Source organism: Myotis yumanensis, unplaced genomic scaffold (genome assembly GCF_028538775.1).
Source record: "Myotis yumanensis isolate MYYU_CA2020_CCGP unplaced genomic scaffold, mMyoYum1.0.hap1 SCAF_7, whole genome shotgun sequence".
NCBI lineage: Eukaryota > Metazoa > Chordata > Mammalia > Chiroptera > Vespertilionidae > Myotis > Myotis yumanensis.
In genome coordinates this window covers 85,097,465-85,117,588 of record NW_027223758.1, presented here as the reverse complement: position 1 = coordinate 85,117,588, position 20,124 = coordinate 85,097,465, and the positions used below count along the sequence as shown (strand labels likewise).

At 40.9% G+C, this 20,124-nt stretch overlaps 1 pseudogene; it reads left to right on the top strand.

Moving 5' to 3' along the window:
* The first annotated feature begins 6,966 nt into the window (after nucleotides 1–6,966).
* On the top strand, nucleotides 6,967–7,114 carry LOC139014822 (small nucleolar RNA U3; annotated as a pseudogene).
* Nucleotides 7,115–20,124: the final 13,010 nt, after the last annotated feature.

Below are 20,124 nucleotides of genomic sequence, written 5' to 3'. Positions count from 1 at the left end.
TTGTTTGTTTTGTTTTCTTGTACACACACACACACACACACACACACTCACAATTGGTGAATCTGAATAAGGGTTATAGGAAGTATTTGTCCTATTCTAGGCTTCTCTTTCAGTTTGAAATATCAAAATAAAAATGTACAAAGTAAAACACTTCCAACACTAAATAATCTCTTAATCAACTTACTTAAGCACATGTCAAATGCAATATATTTCAACATCCTGAAAGCAGACGAATGAGTAGGGACATGCTTCCAGCCCTCTGAGCTCCTCTCATTCTTGTGGCCCAAGATATCTGCCATACAACTCAGTGAGGGCACCAGTCAAGCCTCTATACTAACATCCATGAAGCTGAATTTCTTATTTTGACATTAAAAATTGAAAGAGAAGTCTTAATATTTTCTTCCTATGCCCCAGTATTGTTTTTTATAAGCTCAACACAGAATCCACTTTGGATATCACTAATCTAAAACCATACAGTAATAATGATAGGAACTTTTATTGCTTACTACATGTTGGACACTGATCCATGTGCCTTACATACTATTCCTTCAATAATAAGTCTATGAGGTAGGTGATAGTATTACTCCAATGGGAAAACAGGCACAGAAACATTAAGTAAATTATCCTGATTCATAAACTAGTAAGTGCGAGAAACTGAAGTTGAACTCAGGTAGCTCTGCTTTGGTTGGTCAATACTTTCATCTGTCATAATACCTTGTTTTTTCAAATATTCTGTTCTATATACCAATGCAGATTCTTATGCCATTCATCTTTGTAACACAAAGTAGGTCTCAACAAACATTTGTTGAGCTTAAGTGACTACCACTCATTTTATATCCTATGATCTTATATTGTTATTTAAAATAATAGTATGTGGTATATACCATTACATATGCAAATCTCATCCCCCCCCCCCCAAATGGGTCTAAGTTTCCTCAAATGGGGTTGTGACCTAGATAAGTAGTTCAGAGGAATAACCTTCCCTCTTTCTACAACCTTCATGGTTGACCTTTGCATTCATCTTTGGTCAATGAATCCCAGTTGCCTGTGGACTGTTCCCACAACACACATAGCTCTTCCTTTCCTCCTTTCTTGGCCCTTGTCTACCCATCAGCGGTCTGACAATCCTATTCAGAGCACACATAAATATTTAATATTTTAAAATAAATCTGACAAATAATTAAAACAACTTGACAAATAATATCTACATACAGAGTTTGTCCTCAAAGAAATAGTTCACATTGCTCACTTTTAATACTTATAAGTCCTGATTTGATTTTAAATATATTTCATTCGACAACACTGCAATCTCTTCTTAGTACTAAATATTATTTCAAACTCTGGTTGATACAAAGAGAGAAGATTGATTACTTTCTAGACAAGAACCTGCTTAATATCCTTAATAGTCAGATGTGCTAAGAAAATCTATTCTTTCTAACAAGGGCTGGATATTTATTTATGCTAGTGATGATCATCAATATGAACAAGTGAACCAATGAATTGCCTTCTAAATTAAAATTTGAGATGTTTAACTCTGTAGTGCAAGCCAAAAAGTCAAAAATTATAGATGGAAATAAGCAATGAGCTGTCTCATACAATTATTAGTGCTTTTTTCTTATTTTGCCAATATGTACACATTTTTAAACTAGAAAAGCTAAAACAAAAATTATTAAGGATCAGATTCAGTTAGGGAAATGCAGTAACTCATTTATTTTTTGGAAGATTAGGGTGTTACAGTGCATTTTCTGATGCACGTTGCCCCTGGAGATGCTTAACATCAAACATAGTAAACAAATGCTAGTCATCCTGTCCAAAGTCAGAGAGAGAAGTCGGCCCTGGGGAACTCAGCAATTGAAATCAACAAGCTGGAAGTCTACTTACACATAGGCATTTCTTTCAGAAATGATTTGAGGTGTCACTCCCAGAACTAGGGTCTGGGAAGGTGGTCACAGTCTCTACCCAGAGAAATGTATAGATGTAACAAAGAGTCTCACAAAAAGTAGACCTGTGCTAAAAGATTACATTTTGAGAGACACTGGGGGGGGGGGGGGGGCGGAAATGTTATTCTAAGGCCTAGAAATCCATCTGAAAGAAGCAGCAGAATAAAAGGACTTGAAGAATGGTTGTACCAAGTTCATGATGGAGGGTGTCCATCCAAATTGGAAAGGAGCATGAGATGAGATGTGCCCCGAGGGCCAAGTTTCAGGCAGGTCTGCGGTTAGCACAAGGAAGAGTCAGCAGCAGTTTCCAGTGTCTGTTCCTAGAGTGTAACCTTGGGGCAGGAAATGCTAACCGGGAGAAATCGACATTCAAGGCAGGGACACCTTTGCCGGGAATGAGGTATGACCCAGTGACTGAAGAACTGTCCCATAGGACAGAGGCTGGAGCCCTGTTCTTGAGGAACTATGTCACCAGCACAGCATGATGAGTGGCAAGACAAGACCAAATGAATTATAGGCAGAACTGGGGTTGGACTAATCAGGTCAAAGTGACCTCAGCTAGGAGTGTTGAGGGACTATGAGACAGAGAGACGAGCTCAGCAATTAAACTTAAAGTCATGTCTGAGGGACAGCAATGGCCCAAACTGCAGCCTTCCTTTTTCTCTCTCACTTCCCTGCCCCATCTGGAATTGGCTCTTACTGTAACCCTCATTACTCACTATTAGAATATACATTTCATGTCAATATTACCCAACAGATACACTTAGTAAGAGCTAGACCAACAGCTATTGTGTCAAGTATTGAATCTCAAACATCAGCTGCATGAATCAGTAGATGAGTGAATCTTATCCTGGCTGGTCATACAGGGAGGACTGTTCCCTGCACTAATAAGGAAGATAGAAAAGCCATTGGCTGAGACCAAATGGTTCAGAAAGATGATCTTGCCTCCTGCTGGTGCTCTGAACAAATGTCTGGTCTCCGTACCTGACCCTGCTCCCTGATCTCCTTACCTGGACCCCTGACCCTGCTCTCTTTCTTAGCTGTATTAATCCCTGGCCTGAGAACCCCAACAGGTCATTCAAAACTCGTTTGAAGCCCCAGAATCTGCTCCTATGGATTTCTCCAGCTTCCCATTTGTCCCTGAAGTGTCCCTGCCAGACTGATGTGCACCTACTGATTTACTGATCTAGACCCACCTGTGCTTCAGACACCTCATGTTCTTCCTGAGCAGTAGCAGCTCAGCCACTGGGTTGAGATGCACTCTCAAGTTCGAGCTGCGTCCATCCTATTCCAGCTCCCCCCAGCGTGCCAACATGGCAGACTGAGAGCCAACAGGTGGGATGAAGGTTACCATTAAGAACTTCCTTGCTGCTGCTAAAACACTGTTCTAGGTACCAAAATAAAAAATAAGCACCAGAACACCTAGAATTAATATTATAAACACATGCACATATATAAACATACAGTATATGTTAGTCAAAACCTTAATATGTCATTGTTTCCATAGGATGTTTTATAACTGTATTTGACTTGCGAATATTGACTTGCAAAGTTGTCAAATTGTTGAGCTGCCATTCGCAGCAATTTGAAGTTCAGAAATTCTATGCTGCCACACTTTAGGGCAGCGGTTCTCAACCTGTCGGTCGCAACCCCTTTGGGGGTCGAATGACCCTTTCACAGGGGTCGCCTAAGACCATCGGAAAACACATATATAATTACATATTGTTTTTGTGATTAATCACTATGCTTTAATTATGTTCAATTTGTAACAATGAAAATTGAGGGTCACCACAACATGAGGAACTGTATTAAGGGGTCGCGGCATTAGGAAGGTTGAGAACCACTGCTTTAGGGGCTACTCAAGGTAACATAACTATGCACTTCTTTGACATATATTTGCCTGAGGTGATGGAGACACCCTGAGTAAATTCATGCGGGGACTGGCCTGTTCAGTGAGCATGAGACCTAATGCAATGCCAGGGAGAACAGACCCTATGAGACAGCTTACAAATGTTTTCACAATGTTAAGGGAAGATTGTATTGGCAGGAAACAATCATTAAAGGTCAATCTGCATCACACACATCTATACCTGAAGTTCTATCAATTGCACACTCATCCCTGATCATTCTCCATCATCTTAAAGAAAAAGCAGCCCCTGAAGTGCAGGTCACCAGACATGAACAAGAGTGACTATTCTGCTCATACCTAGACCATGGAAGCAATGTTACAGCTCTCCCAAGAGGACACAATCTCAGAGCAGAGATGTCAGTGTACTAGGTGCAAAGTGCTCCACCATATACTTACGGTGTCAATAATGTACATGCCTTCATTTGGTAAAATCAGATCAGATCCTGCTCAACTCTCAGCCTGCCTGATGTCATCTTCGAGTTCCAGCATTGTGATCCCATCTCCAAAAGAGACCTTTCAGCCCACAGTTGCAATGGCAGCTATTGTTGCTATAGCCCCAACATGCACCATTGGCACCAGGTTTTACCATCTGTCCAGCACTGTTGTTCCCTCTAAAGCAGAATCTCATTTGCCCAGCTCACTGCCAAAGCCACTGCTGTTCATTTGGAACTGGGCGGCCTTGCAGATGGCTGGACTGTCTTCATGGAGAGGCCCTCACACAGGCTCTCAAGGCAACTCTACTTCAGGTGTGGCTCTTCCAGGCACCCATGCTGGTTTCCAGCCCCACCTCCAAAGCACAGCCTCCCAGGGGTTCATGAACTTGTTCTCCCCTCTTCCCCAGTCTACAAGCTCAGCCTGAAATATGTGGTGACTGGGCTGTCCTTTTCTTCAACTTGAAGCACAATGCCTCCCTTTCTCTCTCCCCCAGGCTCTCCAGTTTAGTTGCTCCTGAGGATTTTACATTATTTGGCCTCTGGCAATTTGACTTCTCAGCAGCTTTTAACAAAAGCTGGTCACATTCTCTTGTTTACATCACTTTTCATTCAGCTTTAGTGATGCCACATTCTCTCCTCTTTCCTTCTGTCTCCTTGGCTACCCTCTCTTAGTCTCCACTGCCTGGTCTCCACGTGTTGGGATTATTATTTAGTTACTTTAATAAACACTTAAATATCCTTTATCATTCATACTTGCTAAGTAACATTTGCTCTAAGTGCCTTGTAGATATAATGCCCCAAGTCTCAGATTTTAACTTGCTAGGTTCTCTCTCTCTATCTCATGGCCTTAAATACCGTCTACTCACTAACATCTCCCAATTCATCTCTGGCCCCAGATTTGTTCACTGAACTCCCTGCTCAACAGTTTCACTCGCACATCTGATAGGAATATCCAACAATGCACTGTGTCCAAAACAAAAAGGTTCCCCTGTTCAGATATGCCACCTCCCTAAGAGCACCAAGTCTCTTCCAAAGGCAAATGGCAAGTGCATTCATTATAAGTTGCTCATGCCAAAAAACAAAAACAAAAAACTGCACAGTCATATTGGATTCCTTTCTCTCTTCCAACCCAGAACTAATTCATCAGCACATCCTTTTGGTTCTACCTTTGTTCAGAAGTGCACTCTGGCCACTTCTCTTCACCTCTGCCACTTTAGTCTAAGCCAACAACTTACATCTGGATAAATGGAAGAGTCTCCCAGCAGGCCTTCCCTCCGCCACATTTGCCTTCCTACTGTCTGCTGTCCACACAGAAGCCAGAGGGACCAACCTGGTTTCTCATCAGACATAAAACAGATCCAAAGCCCTTTCTGTCACTTAAAAGCCTACAGGGATTTCACCCCAATTATCTCCCTGTCCTCATCCTCTATGTCTCTCCACCCTTCCCAGCTCCCTTTGACCAACCTTCTGCTCCCCAAGCAGGCCTTTGCTCATGTTCTTCCCTTTTCTCAAATGTTCCTTTCCAAGAACTTTGCATAATTCCCTCTATTTCACCCAATCTCTGCTCAATTATCACTTCCTCAGAGAAGCTGACTGACACCTAAGACAGCAGCTCCCTTCACGCTCTCCACCTCCCTTCATACTCCTTACTTTACCCCTTCACTCTCTATTCCCTTATTTCAAGGTTCTTTGCCTCAGAATGCCTATTCTACCTGCACATCGTTTATGAATCATCTTGATTCTACCTTATTCATTGTCTCATCCTCAATGTCTAAAAGACAACTTGACACCCAGAGGTAAGTTACTATTTATTAATGAAGTCACTTCCCTTTTTGGCTTAAGCCAGTTGGAGTTAAATTTCTGTTACCATAAAACAATAGATTTGACCCCAAAAAATAAATATACTTGTTTTTGTTATTTATGTTACTTAACCACATGAAGAAAAAGAATCCTTACCCAATTATAATTCCGGTAACACACAAGGACCATGCTAGGGTATCTCTTCCAAACAGATAATACTTTATTGAATTGTAAATTGATGCATAGAACAAAATTTCTAGTGTAGCAGGTTCTCAAATTACATCTTTTTGTTCAACATCACTTCATTATGGCATTGATAAGAAGCCATAGGAACTTAACTCTTGTTTACATCAACTAACCTAAGGGAAAATTGGTTTCATTATAAATTGTTTTTGCTTAAAGTCTCAGAAACTATTGATGATATTAAGTGAGAACTTATGTAATTTGGGGGGGAAATGGAACTATATAAGTGAATTCCAATTCAGAACTCTCCCCCAATACAATAGCTGATTACAATTTCTCAACATGAAGTTCAAATTTTTCCAACATTTTTACTTTTGGCTTTATGATTACAATCTCTCTAGGCAGATTGTAGTTCACCACTAGTTTAAATGGGCCATTTCTATTATACTGTGATTCTCCAGGATACCAGATTGTCAAGAAACTGTCATTCATTTATTCGACACATATGTGTTCAACTTATCCTAGTTTGCCTGAGACTTTCCTATTATAGCACTGAATGCCCCACATCTTGGGAAACTCTCAGTCAAATCCTATAATAATTACTCTTAGGATCTGGGCCTGAGCAATAGGGTCATTCACTGTGATAGAAATAACCTGGGGAGGACTCAGTAGGACAGTGTAATTAAGATTTCTTTTTTTGAAGACTAGACCTTTAGGGATCACCTCTAGAGTTTGTTACTAGAGAGGTTTCTTTGAACATTGTAGAGCACCCGAAACCACGAGGAAGAAGTGTAAAAAAAAAAAAAACAGATTTCTTTTTCGAGATGCTTACTAGCTATCCAAGTAGTAGGGGGTTAAAGGAATCCCAACTTGAAGACGAGGTCAGACACAGAGTTGTAAGCTTTGGACCCATCACCTTATGGACAGCATTTTAAAGTTATGGAATTGACTGATATTGCCAAGGGAGTGAGCATAATAGAGGACCTAAAGACAGCTCTTTTAGGGAGTTTTGTTATAAAAGAAGCTCTCAAACAAGTAGCTGCCTGAGCACACGCACTGAATACCTATTATATGCGATGACCTGGATATTCTGAAACAAGCCTCCGGTGGCGGGAAAAGCCATTTTATAAAATGTAGTAAAAGGCTTTTTCTCTTAAGGAATATCATATCCAAAGCCAGCATCTCCAATTCTAGTTTTTAATCCAATCAAGTCGCAATTTTCTACACAAAATCAATGGTTTCTGGTTCAAAATGGTCTCTGACTAGAAAATTCAATACAACCTCAATCAACCTATCACTAAGATACCCAGAAAGGCAATTTCTTTAAAAGACTCACCACAACTTTGGAAACCAAGGCTGTCAGAAGACATAAAAACATAATGCGTGAGGCATTGACACTAATTATTAAGTGGGAAAACCTTACATATTACTTTTGCTCCCTTCTGACTTCGTACTGAAACTACAGAACAGATTTTTATCTCAGACTTAAGACCAAAAGGAAGTAAAGGAGATGAAAAAATAAAACAGCAGCACAATTTTTTTCAGTTGAAATGTAAATAGGAAAGAGCCAACTTACTTACCAGACAAGCGCGTGCTGATCCCAAAGCAGTTAAAGGGAAAGCTGAGAAGCAGCCCAATTTATACCATGGACATTGACAGGTGATAATCTTAATGAAGTAGCAGTGGCACCTGGTGCCTATGAAGGGGCGTAGAGGTGCGGCTAGGGGTGGGGCTACAAAGAAGAGCATTCATTAGGTTTGTTCAGAAGCTGTTGGGCCCCATCCCCTGCTCCTTGCAGCTGATGCCTCTCCCTCTTCGATCCTGGCAGAAGAGGGAAGATTTGGTCTCTAAAGACAGTACATATGTACCCTTGTCTAAATGTAAGAACTAAACGCATAAAAGCCTTACATTAAGAAATTTATATATGGGTGTATATCTTCATAATTTTGGATCAGACAACAATTTCTTAGATATGACACCATATGCACAAGTAATAAAAATAGATAGCCTTCGCCAGTTTGGCTCAGTGGATAGAATGTCAGCCCAAGGACTGAAGGGTCTTGGGTTCGATTCCGTCAAGGACACATACCTTGGTTGCAGGCTCAATCCCTGGTGCCCACTGGGGTGCATGTGGGAGGCAACCAATTGATGTTTCTCTCTTACTAGTATATTGATGTTTCTCTCTCTGTCTCTCTCCCTCCCTTCCACTTGCTCTAAAAGTCAATGGAAAACTACCCTCAGATGAAGATTAACAAAAAATAATAATAATAATTTTAAAATAGATAAATTAGGCTTAAAATTCACAAGACACTATCAACAAAATAAAAAGACAACCCAATAGGTGGGAGAAAGTCTTGGCACATCATCTATCTGAAAAGGGTCCAGTATGAATGATATATAAAGAATGATTACAATTAAACAATATAAAGACAAATAACCCAATTTTTAAATGGGAAAAGAATTTCTTCTTCAAAAGAAGGTATGCAAATGGCCAATAAGCACATGAAAAGATGCTCATCTCGATTAGTCATTAGGGAAATGCTAACCAAAACCACAATAAGATGCTCACTCGGATGGCTATTATGAAAAGAAACAACAGGAGAAACTGGAGCCCTCAGACGCTGCTGGTGGGATGCAAAGTGGTGCAGCTGCTTTGAAACCCGTTTGGCATTTATTTGAAACGTTAAGCATAAAGTTACCATATAATGCAGCAATTTCACTCCTAAGTACACAGCCAAGAGAAATGAACACATATGTCCACACAAAAACTTGTACCGAAATGTTCATAATAGCATTATGTGTTATAACCAAAAAGTGGGAATAACCCACATGTGTATCAGTTGATGCATGGATAAACAGAATGTGCATATTCATACCAAGCAATATTTCTCAACTATGAAAAGAAATGATGTTCTGATACACACTCCAACATGGATGAACCTTATAACATATGCTACATAAAAGAAGCCACAAAATAACTATTACTGTATGATTTCATTGATACAAATATCCAGAATAAGTGAATCTATAGAGACAGAAAGATTAGTGGCTGTCCGGGCTGGGCAAAATAGGGTATTGGTGTAACTCTAATGGGTGTGCGGTTTCTTTGGGGGATGATAAAAAATGTTCTGGAATTTGATGAGGGTGATCAATATACAGCTATGTGAATATACTAAAAATCACTGAATTGTACACTTTAAAAGAGTGAACTATGTAACTTACATCTCAATAAAGCTGTTACTTAAGAAAATGAAAACAAAGTTATAAAAAGAATTTTGATCAAAAAAAATCCCCCAAATGACTAACATATTACCTGGAGGTAGATGAAGTCAAATTGTGTTAAGCTTCTCACATACATATTAGTATTTCTCTTCTGATTTTGACAGTAGAAGAAATGAAGAGAGCTTTATAAAACATAAAGATAAGCCAAAGAAAAAATAACAGTATAGGAAAGTACAGAAAATGTATTCTAAAAGCAGAACAAAATTAAAATTTTTAAAAAAGAATAAAACAAATATACCAGTGGTCCCATTATATCTAAACTATTCAATTCCTCCACCAAAAACAAAAATTCTCAAAATGGGCTAAGTCAAAACCCAACTATATGTTGTCTTATCATTATAGAGAGCTGATATTCAAGTATAAATAACATAAACTTTATTGAAGAGCAGGGGATTTTAAAATCTCTTTCATCTCCCTCTTTTTCTTTGTCCTGTTGAGAAATCTTCATTCTTTGAGTCATTGCAGTTTAAGAACATTGTTCACTCTAGACTTCCAGATGGGAAATTAATGTTCCTCATGGAAAACCCTATTGGCTGCTTAAATAATAACTGCTCCTCCTCCTTCCTCCATAACCCACCCTGATTTTGTTAAACTATCAACCACTCCAGTGCCTAGAAGAGGCCAGACGCCTCCTCCTCACCTAAGGTGAGTAATCTTGATAATTCTAAGCAAATGAATGTAACCTAGACCCTTTGTCAGTGACTGCTTTAGGGAAGAGCAAGTGACACCACTCTGGCCAAAGAGACTTGGGGAAATCCTCTAAGGGACATTCTGGGAAAAGTCTGCTTTGTAAAAGTAGATGTTCTACCCCTTGAATATTGCTGGATGCCTCTTGCAAATATAGTTGGGGAAGGAAGGTGTAGATGACATATGCAGAGTAAGTAGAACAGAAAGATAAGGAAAATCTGGCCTTAGCTGGCTTGGCTCAGTGGCTAGAGCTTCAGCCTGCAGACTGAAGGGTCCCAGGTTTGATTCTGGCCAAGGGCACATGCCTGGGCTGCGGGCTCGATCCCCAGTAGGGGGTGGTCAGGAGGCAGCCAATCAACGATTCTCTCTCATCATTAATGTTTCTATCTCTCTCTCCTTCTCTCTTCCTCTCTGAAATCAATAAAGAAATACATTTTTTTAAAAAGGAAAATCTGAGTACTTGATGATTTTGGACCATAAACTTAACAACTCCTAGTATGACCATAGTTTTTGGATTTAAAAGATAACAGAGTTTTGTTACTATTCAACCACATATTTTTAAAACTTCCAGACAGAACCATTTTTACCAACTCATTCTTTTTCTTTTTTTAATCCTCACCTGAGGATATTTCTCTATTGATTTTTCGTGAGAGTGGAAGGGAGGAAGAGAGACAGAGAGAGAAACATTGATGTGAGAGAGACACATCAATTGGTTGCCTCCCGCATGAGCCTGCAACCGAGGTACATTCCCTTGATCAGAACAAACCCTGGACCCTTCAGTCTGCAGACACTGAGCTAAACTGGCTAGGCCCAACTCATTTTTTACTTAATATATAAACACCCATAACTTAGGATAGTTTTATGTTTAGGTGATGAATATCATGAGGATCCACATAAAATTGGATGTTGGGGATGATCAAAAATGTTTGAGATAATTGAAATAATGTAATTAGTAGTGGTGAGGAACTGGGCAAGCAAAATAAGAAAGCAAACCCTCCAAAAGCAAACCTCAGAGTCTCTCCGAGGTCTTTATTCACTAGTGACTCCGGTGGCTTATTGTGAATTTTAGATATTTCTGATAATAAGGTGGAAGTTGGGGATAGGGATTAAAAGAAAATTAGAAAGGAAAAGCAGAAATATTGGACAAGTGGATTCACCTCTAAAAGCTGGTGAAATCATGTTTTTAAATGTGTTGAAATCAGACAGAGTCAGCCCTCATATTTTCTCAAAACACCTTAAAGTCAGTAAAATCCACTAATATTTTGTGACCAGAATCTCTTCTCCAATTTATTTTTACATATTGGGACTCTTATGTGTCATAACTTTTTGATAATAAGAAAAGGTCCACACAAAAAAATTTCAGTGAAATGGAAATAAATGAGAGATGGGGGGAGAAAGAGAGAAAGACAGGAGACAGAGAGAGAGAGACAGGGCTAGTGCATGCAATTAAATTACTTCTGGTTCAAAGAAAAAATCTAAACTACAATTGCAGACTATTTAGAAAATGATAATATTGAAAATGCAAGATACAAAAATTTAAGTGATATGGCAAAAGCTGTAGTCAGCAAAAAATTCACAGCTAAAATTCTTTCATTGTTATAAAAAAAGAATAAAATCAACTCTAGAAACTATAAAAATACAACAAAATATATCTAAGAAAAATAGAAATGAGAAATTATAATGCTAAAAGAAAAAAAGCAATAAATACTAAAGGGATAAATAGTATAAATTCTTTTTTAAAATGCAAGTTCTTGGTTCTTTAAAATTATGTAACGAATAGAGAAACTTCTGCCAGAGATTATTCCAGAAATAAATGAAAGTATAAATACATAACATGAGGAATGGTGAAAATTCTCTAGAAAAATATGAACAAGAAAATTTTATTTAATAACATGTATAGAAATTGAGTAGAGCAAGAACTATGAAAGAAATAAATTGTTTCCAACGAATTATTTCAAAAAATTAGTCCCAGACAGTTGTCTTAATAAATTTGATCATATATTTAAGGGTGAGATGATTCTCTTTCAATTAAAATTCACCCCAATTCGTTTTGTAAACAGGGCATAACCTTTGCATAAATATAGAAGAAAGTAAAACAAAATTACAACCACAGATTAATTTTACCTAAACTCTAAAATTCAAGTCTTACTAGAAACCATCCTCTGGGTCTCCAAGACTCAATAAGCCATATTTTAACCATTTACTTAGCACAGCTTAACACATACAGACAACTTTCCAGCCCACAGCCCACATCACATTCTGAGATCTGATACTTGCAGCACCAGACTTCCACTTACCAAGTGCAAGACTCATTTGATTGCAAGCGACTTCGCACTTCCTTGAGCAGGAAGTAAAATTATTGACGCATGTAATGGCAAAGTCCCGGGATATGGTGGCTGCAGGAATGGCTAAACCCAGGGATGCAAGAAATGACTATTCAGTGTGTGCACTGCACATATGTGCCCAGCCCACACTCCACCCTCAAAGTCAGGCACTCTGGCATGAACTGCATCCACCCAGAGGAAGCGGCAGGGTCGCTTTCTCTTTGCACAAACGTTTTTGTGGGTTTGCAACCCTAGGAGTTCCTTGGGTGGAATCTAAAACTGAGTCCTATCACAGAGGGCAAGGAGAGACCAAAAAAAGAAATAGACCACTGCAGAATAATAGGTGGCAGGATTTTTGTTTGTCTGTTTGTTTGTTTATGGTCAAGAGACTGCAATGTATTGGTTTCACTTCTGAAACAGGACCCGTCTAAGGTGGCTACGCTCACCATTGGTGGCTCAGCATCACCATCATAAATACAAAAGGTTCTTTTATGCTCACAGTCCCTGGAAGCCAGTTTCATCAGATCCTGTAAGTGGATGGTTGCCCCTTCACCCAGAGTAATGTGGTTGTTTAGCTTCTTCTCTTCCCTGTGTCCTCCTTCTCCTAATTCCATTTATTTAATAGTTCCCTTTTATGTGTGGATTCCACTTTTCTTTAATCTTTACTGTTGAGAGTATTCCAGATGTTCCCTTTTTCTGCCCATTGCCCCCTCCACACAGTTCCTGCCCAGAAGGGTAGGTGGCAGTTTTAACAAGCAAAGGAGCTAACTTCCAAGGCTGGTCTTAGATGGTTGCAAGACAAGTAGATCCCCACTCCCACCAGAATCTTCCAAGTGTATACAGAGGCCTGTCTATCATCCAGGTGGTCCAAGCAACACATCGCTCTCTCACAGCTGCGTCTTTGAAAACAGCTCTCACTGTGGGAGCCATGGGCAGAATGTACATGTCAGGACACGGGGAGAGGTGAGGAGCCTCCAACTGCCCAGGTCCATCCTCTGGACCCCCGTGGGTCAACCTGGTCCCTTCTCAATGACCTTCTCCAACAGTGTTTATTTGCCAAGTTGGGCACTCATCTAAAGGAGACACCTGTTCCTACTTCCCCCAAAATTCTTCATGTAGGCAGGCGAAGGCAGGCGGCCAGGGTTCAGTCTGCCTCTCTCCATTTCATTTTGCCACCTCTCTGATGGCTTTATTCACAGAGAGGCTGTCCGTGTAGTGACCCAGATGGTGCTGGCCAGCCCCAAATACGCTTTGTCCTTGGTGCCTGACACCAAGAAAAGGTGGGTACCCTTTTCTAGAAAGTTCTGTCTAAAACAAAATCCCTTGCCCTGGCCAGGTATCTCAGTTGGTTAGAGCATTATCCCAATATGGTACACCAAGGTTATGGGTTCAATCCCTGGTCAGGGCCCATAAAAGAATCAACCAATGAATGCATAAATAAGTGGAACAATAAATCTCTCTCTCTCTCTCTCTCTCTCTCTCTCTCTCTCTCTCTTTCTCTCTCTCTCAATGAATTGATTTTTTTAATTCCTTGGCTAAGCCTGAGCTGGAGAAAAGTCATGCTCAGTAAAAACTTATTCTGTTACCAAAGATGAGGTTATGGGTGGAAGGTGAACGATCTTACAGACACCTTTCCCTTTTCTTCATTTATCATCAAAACCGTTATCATCTTACTTGGCATTTGCAAGCCACTTTACTGGCAGGCTTTCCCTCACAGTGTTAATGGAAAGATCAATTGAGAAATCCTGCAAAACAGTGCTTTGTAACAGAGCTGTGAACAGACACAAGGCTGTTGGCACTTCCAGCTTCATACACATGCACACACATATAGACACACACACACACACACACACATTATCTTGATTGTCACCATTGCCAGGTGTAAAAGGGCGAGTTTCATTCTGGTATTTGGGTTTGGTTTCATACATCTTCATATACAGAGATATACGCAGCCAGCTTCTCCTCCTTCTGCAGATAATCAGAACTTCACCAAGAGAATTTCACTTATTGAGTTAAAATTTGTGGGAGTTTCTTGTCTATTCATCCTGCAAAACTTGTTTTTGTATTTCAAACTGTTAATGTTAGACTTTTTTGGCAGTTGAAACACAATCTTATGGATTGATCTTGAGATTGATTATGAGGAGAAAGCAATGATTAGAACTCTACAATGACATTACTCTCTTTTCCTAACTGTCTTTTCCATTGCTCTTCCAATGTATTCAAAAAAAGATAAAACTGCATATTTCTGTATTGAAAAGTCCTGCTGCACAATATGGCTTTGAATAGATTGCAAGAAATAAAGACAAGAGATCCTGACCCTGAATTCAAGATTTAAAAATATGAATAGGAAGTCCCCTTCTATCCCACACCTAGGGAGCTGTGATGATTTCAAATCCCAAGTTGGAGCATGATCTCCTAACCCTCAGAGGAAACCTTCATGGTTAAATCAAAAAGGCAGCAGTCACTTCACAGTCAGCGGGTGAGTGGCCTATTAGGGTGTGTGTGTGTGTGTGTGTGTGTGTGTGTGTGTGTGTGTGTGTGTGTGTAGAAAGAGAGAGAGAGAGAGGATAACCAGTCAGAAAAAAATTCCTTGCATTGTCATACCGTTAGGACGAGTGTGGAACCAACCTTTAAATAGGTGTTGTCTTTGATTTATCTTATCATTTACCTTAATTGTCTAGAAAGCATAGATGACTTTCTAGTCAAGTTGTCAACTCTGGTCATACAAAACAAAAATAAACCTCACTTCAGGGAGGGGGTAGGCACAATGCAACATACTGATGGCATGACAGAGGGAGCTGGTTAGACGGCACTTCTCTGAATCTGCCCTTCTCTCGGGATATGAAAATGCCCAGGCCTGCACTGAGCCAGGAGAGAGAGCAGTGCTGTGAAAACAGAGGGAAGCTGAAACCACAACTTCTCTGCTCACTCTGTCCCCAGTAAGCACTGGCCAATGTCCGTGTTCTCTTCGCTTGCTCAGTGTAATGGACAAAACACCTACCTGAGGTTTGTTGTACAACTGAAATAAGTTAGTAAATGACTCCTTCAGAATTGCAGGGGGCTACGAAATGAGGGGGTTCAAATTCCATGCTTGTCTACGGATACATTACAGACTTAACAGTGCAGAAGAAAGAGATGGGAGGGGTCTCATTTCAGAAAGCAAGCACAGAAACTTTTTCCTTCACGTTGTACATGTTAAGAAACTACACCAAGTCCCAAGTCCCAATGACTTTCCATCAAAGACTCCTGCAGAATTGGCAAAATCTGTGGGACATAAGTCAATTACAATTGATTCCCTGGATCAGATGAACTTCCAATCTCAGCACATTCTGGGCGGTCAAGCACCCCAGGCCTCCTGCAGGGTTTCCCAGGGCTCCCTGAGCGCACCCTCCTCCACAGGAATCAACCCCAGCTCCGCCTACATGCCAGGAAGTGGCAGTGACAGGTCACTGTGTGCTCTGCCATGGGAACCGTGCCCCCTGTGATCCTCCCAGCTGCCTGTGGGTAGGGTGCAGGACTCAGAACCAAGGGGTGGGAAGCAAAGTGATTCTTTTACCTACACCCGGCAGCTCACAGGGGTCTGAGCCAGAACTCAGATGCTCTGTCTTTCTCATATTCCCACAGTGGAGGTCCTACCTAGACCTTTATTAGTTCCACAGATATAGCATTAACCAGGACTATCTTTTTGTGTGTGGTTTATGGAAGCATCATTGAGAAGTAAAGTTGTGGAAGACTATCTTCTTACCAATGTTTTATCATAATGCAGCAGGGACATATCTCCCTGAAAGGTAGGCCCACACATTGCTCAGCTCCAGAGCACCTCCCCGACCCCAGCACTCCCAACAGCGCAGCGTCTGGGAGGGTCACGTACTCTAGATGTGTTTGGCGACGTTAACATTCTAAAAGGGAAATACAGCATTTTATCAACTACACGGCCTTGCTACCTTCGAGAATGAGAAAAGGCACCACTACTGCACTCAGCATTTGTCCAACAGAGACTTTCTAAGAAATCTTGGAAGTTGGTTTTCTGGGCAGTGAGTTTCAGGGTCCTATCCTCCCCTCTGCCCCTTCTCCCTCCCCCTTCATCCCTCAGCCCTGTCCCCTGGTGGTATTTTTCCATTAACAGAAAAGAGGCGATGGAGCCGTCCACTCGTATTGAAGAAATGTCTCGGCTTTGAACATCTTGACTTAGGCACAGATTTTCTTTCTCAGAGCTGTCTCTTCTGGGTTCCTCTGGGCTATCTTTGCCTAATTTCCTATCCCAGTAATTGTCTCATACAAGCCTCTCCATCTGCAAATACTGTGTCACACTACATCTGCTTCCATTTATACAGGTCTCTTCACAGGAGATCGAGGCCTAGTTATTTATGTCTACATGCATATGTGTATATAATGAATATTTTTTCACACAAATCTCCCTGACTTTCCATCTCTCCAGTGGAGCTTGAAAACCTCCAGACTGATCATATGAATGCTTCATCAGACTTCCATTGTCCAGGCAACTGACAATACTCTGAATGGCTTCAAAAGAAAATCGCTACCTGCTGATGGCCAGGGTGGATGTCACTTACCAGATGTCTGGCTTCCATTGTCGCGAACTTGTTTCATTTCTGCCCCCAGTGCGGAATGTTCTGATCCTCCAAAGCAGAATGTGTGCTGTACCGATTGATTCCAAATGGCGTCTCTTTAGATTGGATTTTTATTTTGTTTGGTTGAATGCTTCTCTTTCATGTAAACCTGTATTTATGTGGCAAATCCAAATAATGCATTCCACTTTGCATTTCAAAAAAAAAGGAATTGTCATGTTTATGAAATCACTTTTAGTTGCAATTACAGTTATTTGTTTCTGGTATACACAACATGTAATTGGGTCAACACTATTAATGAGTGACTAGTGTTCGTGTTAATGAGCTACTAGTGATAGTTTCAATATTTGGTCCCCAGCATGAAGTAGTTATAATACACTAAGATAGATAATTATGTTAATGTTTCAAATATCCACAGACCAAGGAAGTCATTAAAAACATAGGCCTACGAGGTTAAAAGGAACAAAGACACTAGGCAGAGGTGGATGCTACATTTACCCAAAGGGTATTAATCTTCCCTTCATAGAATCTTTGTGGTGTATCTCAGTGCCTGGTTCTGCTAATTCATAGTTCATCAAAATGACAATAAAAGAAGGCTGATTTCAGCTGACTGTAGACACTAGCAACATGGGCAAGTAGTAGACTTTAATACTTTGGGCTTGAGATGCTTAACTTTGTAGGATAAACTTCATTCAGGCAGTTGACAAGAAATGTATTGTTCCATCCTAAGAAGTCGTTGTATGGAACACTTAAAATAACAAGTAGACAATCTGGTTCCTGTCTACAGGAAGCTGACAAAACCTTTAGAGAGGCAAGATGTGTATGTGAGAAATGCTTAACAAGATGCAAGGACCAAATATGTGGAAGCAACAATATGGAACTTGAAAGAAAAGTACCTGTGAGCAGAAGGGGTTGGAAAAGTGTGTATGGAGAAGGAAGTTAGTGAGGTATTTGCCTGCAATTACAGAATGCCTAATTAATTAACAGTGGCTTTCACAGTGAAGACATTTAAATCTCTCACATGTAAAATATTGTAGCAGCAGCTCAATGGTATCATCAAAGACTCAAAATACTTTCTATCCTTCTTCAAAATGTAAGTAATATGCAGTGGTGGACAAAAGCAGATTTATGGTTGTGAGTACACAAAACACATACTTTATTCTTATATTATTACTTATTCTTGTATTATATGTTTTTCCATATGAATAATTGTAAACCTACTTTTGCCCACCCTGTATATGACCACTATGTGGCTGCTGCATCTCTGATCATCACATCCTCATCCACAGGCATCCCTAGCAGAAAGTTAGCGAGGGAGACAAAACAGAAACTTCTAAGCCTTTCTGAGAAAGGAGGAGAAAAAGATCTCCACAAATCCCCAGCATATTTCCCCTCACATCTCGTTGGCTTTGAAGCAGCCACTGGTGACAGGGAATAGAAACCATGGTTGCCATTAAAGGCTTAGACTAGCCGTGGGCTATTGAGTTGCACCTAGAAGATTCTGGGCCCATAGGCAACAGAACCCAATCAAGACACCAATTCTATATAATAAAGGGGTAATATGCAAATTAACCCTCACACCCTCACAAGATGGCTGCCTATGACCAGGCCAGCAGCGGGGTTAGTGAGGGATGACCAAACAACTGAACAGCAGGCCGGGGGGGGGGGGGGGGGGGGCGGGCTGTGAGGGGCAACCAGGCCAGCAGAGGGGGGCAATTAGGAGCAACCAGGCCAGCAGGGAGGAGGCAGTTGGGAGTGACCTGGCCAGCGGGGGTGGGGGGGGGTCAGTTAGGGGCAATCATGCCGGCAGGGCAGGGCAGTTAGGAGCAACCAGGCAGGCAGGCATGTGAGCGATTAGGAGCCAGCAGTTCAGGATTGTGAGAGGGATATCCAACTGCTGATTTAGGCCCGATCCCTGGAATTGGGCCTAAACCAGCAGTCGGACATCCCCCAAGGGGTCCTGGATTGGAGAGGGTGCAGGCTGGGCTGAGGGGACCCCCCCTCCCATGCACGAATTTCATGCACTGGGCTTCTAGTTAGTAATAAAATAAAAATAGATATGGAGCAGGAGTTTAGTAGGGAACCAAGAACTGAGGCAAGGCTCCCATTCCCAGATCAGCCCTCCACAGGCAGGATACAAACCAGAGGTGGAGAACTAAGGCTGGGGGTAGGAATAAAGCACCAAAGACTTGGCTGTCAGTTCCCAAACTAGTCCCTGGCCCCAGAAAATCAAAACAAAAAAACAACAAACAACTATAGACTTGCAGAAATTCTGACTAGAGAAATGGTACAACAGCCTCAAGTGAGCTTTGCAAATTGGCTAGTAATACTTTTCTTCACTTAGTGTTTGCTATATCCCTCAGCTAATTTTAAAATAGCTCAGAACAGCAAATGTTACATCTGAGACAAATTTACGAGATGCCTAGATTCTGCCAGTGAATCATAGACCTTTGACCTTTCCAACATCACTGGCCCCATACCTAAAATTGTTCCTCAGAATTACAGGAGAGTTTTCCAAAAAATAGGTACTACCAGACGCTACATCAAGACCTTCTGAAACAAACTTCTAGGAGTTTGAGCCCATGTAAATTGCTCAAAGTACTGTTAGAGCCATAAAAGCCAAATTCTCTCTCTTTCACTGTGGTGGTCAGCTTTCACTAGGCTACACCATGGTAACAACCCCAAATCCTGAGTGGATCACAACTACGAGGTTTATTTCCCACTCAGGTTACACATCAGCTGTAGGGGGACTGCCCCTTGGTGGCTTTGCTGCATGTATTTCCCATCCTGAGGACCAAGTCTAGTGTTTCCCGGCTGTTTTGTATATAGCTGTTTATGTACTATACATATATCTGTGCTCTATATATACCGGGGGCGGGGGGGAGGAGTTGCCCCACAAGAGTCAGTTTTATGCCAATAGGGGTGATAGGACCCTATTGAGAATAAATGATTTATGCTACAGAAGTAGCCCACATCCTT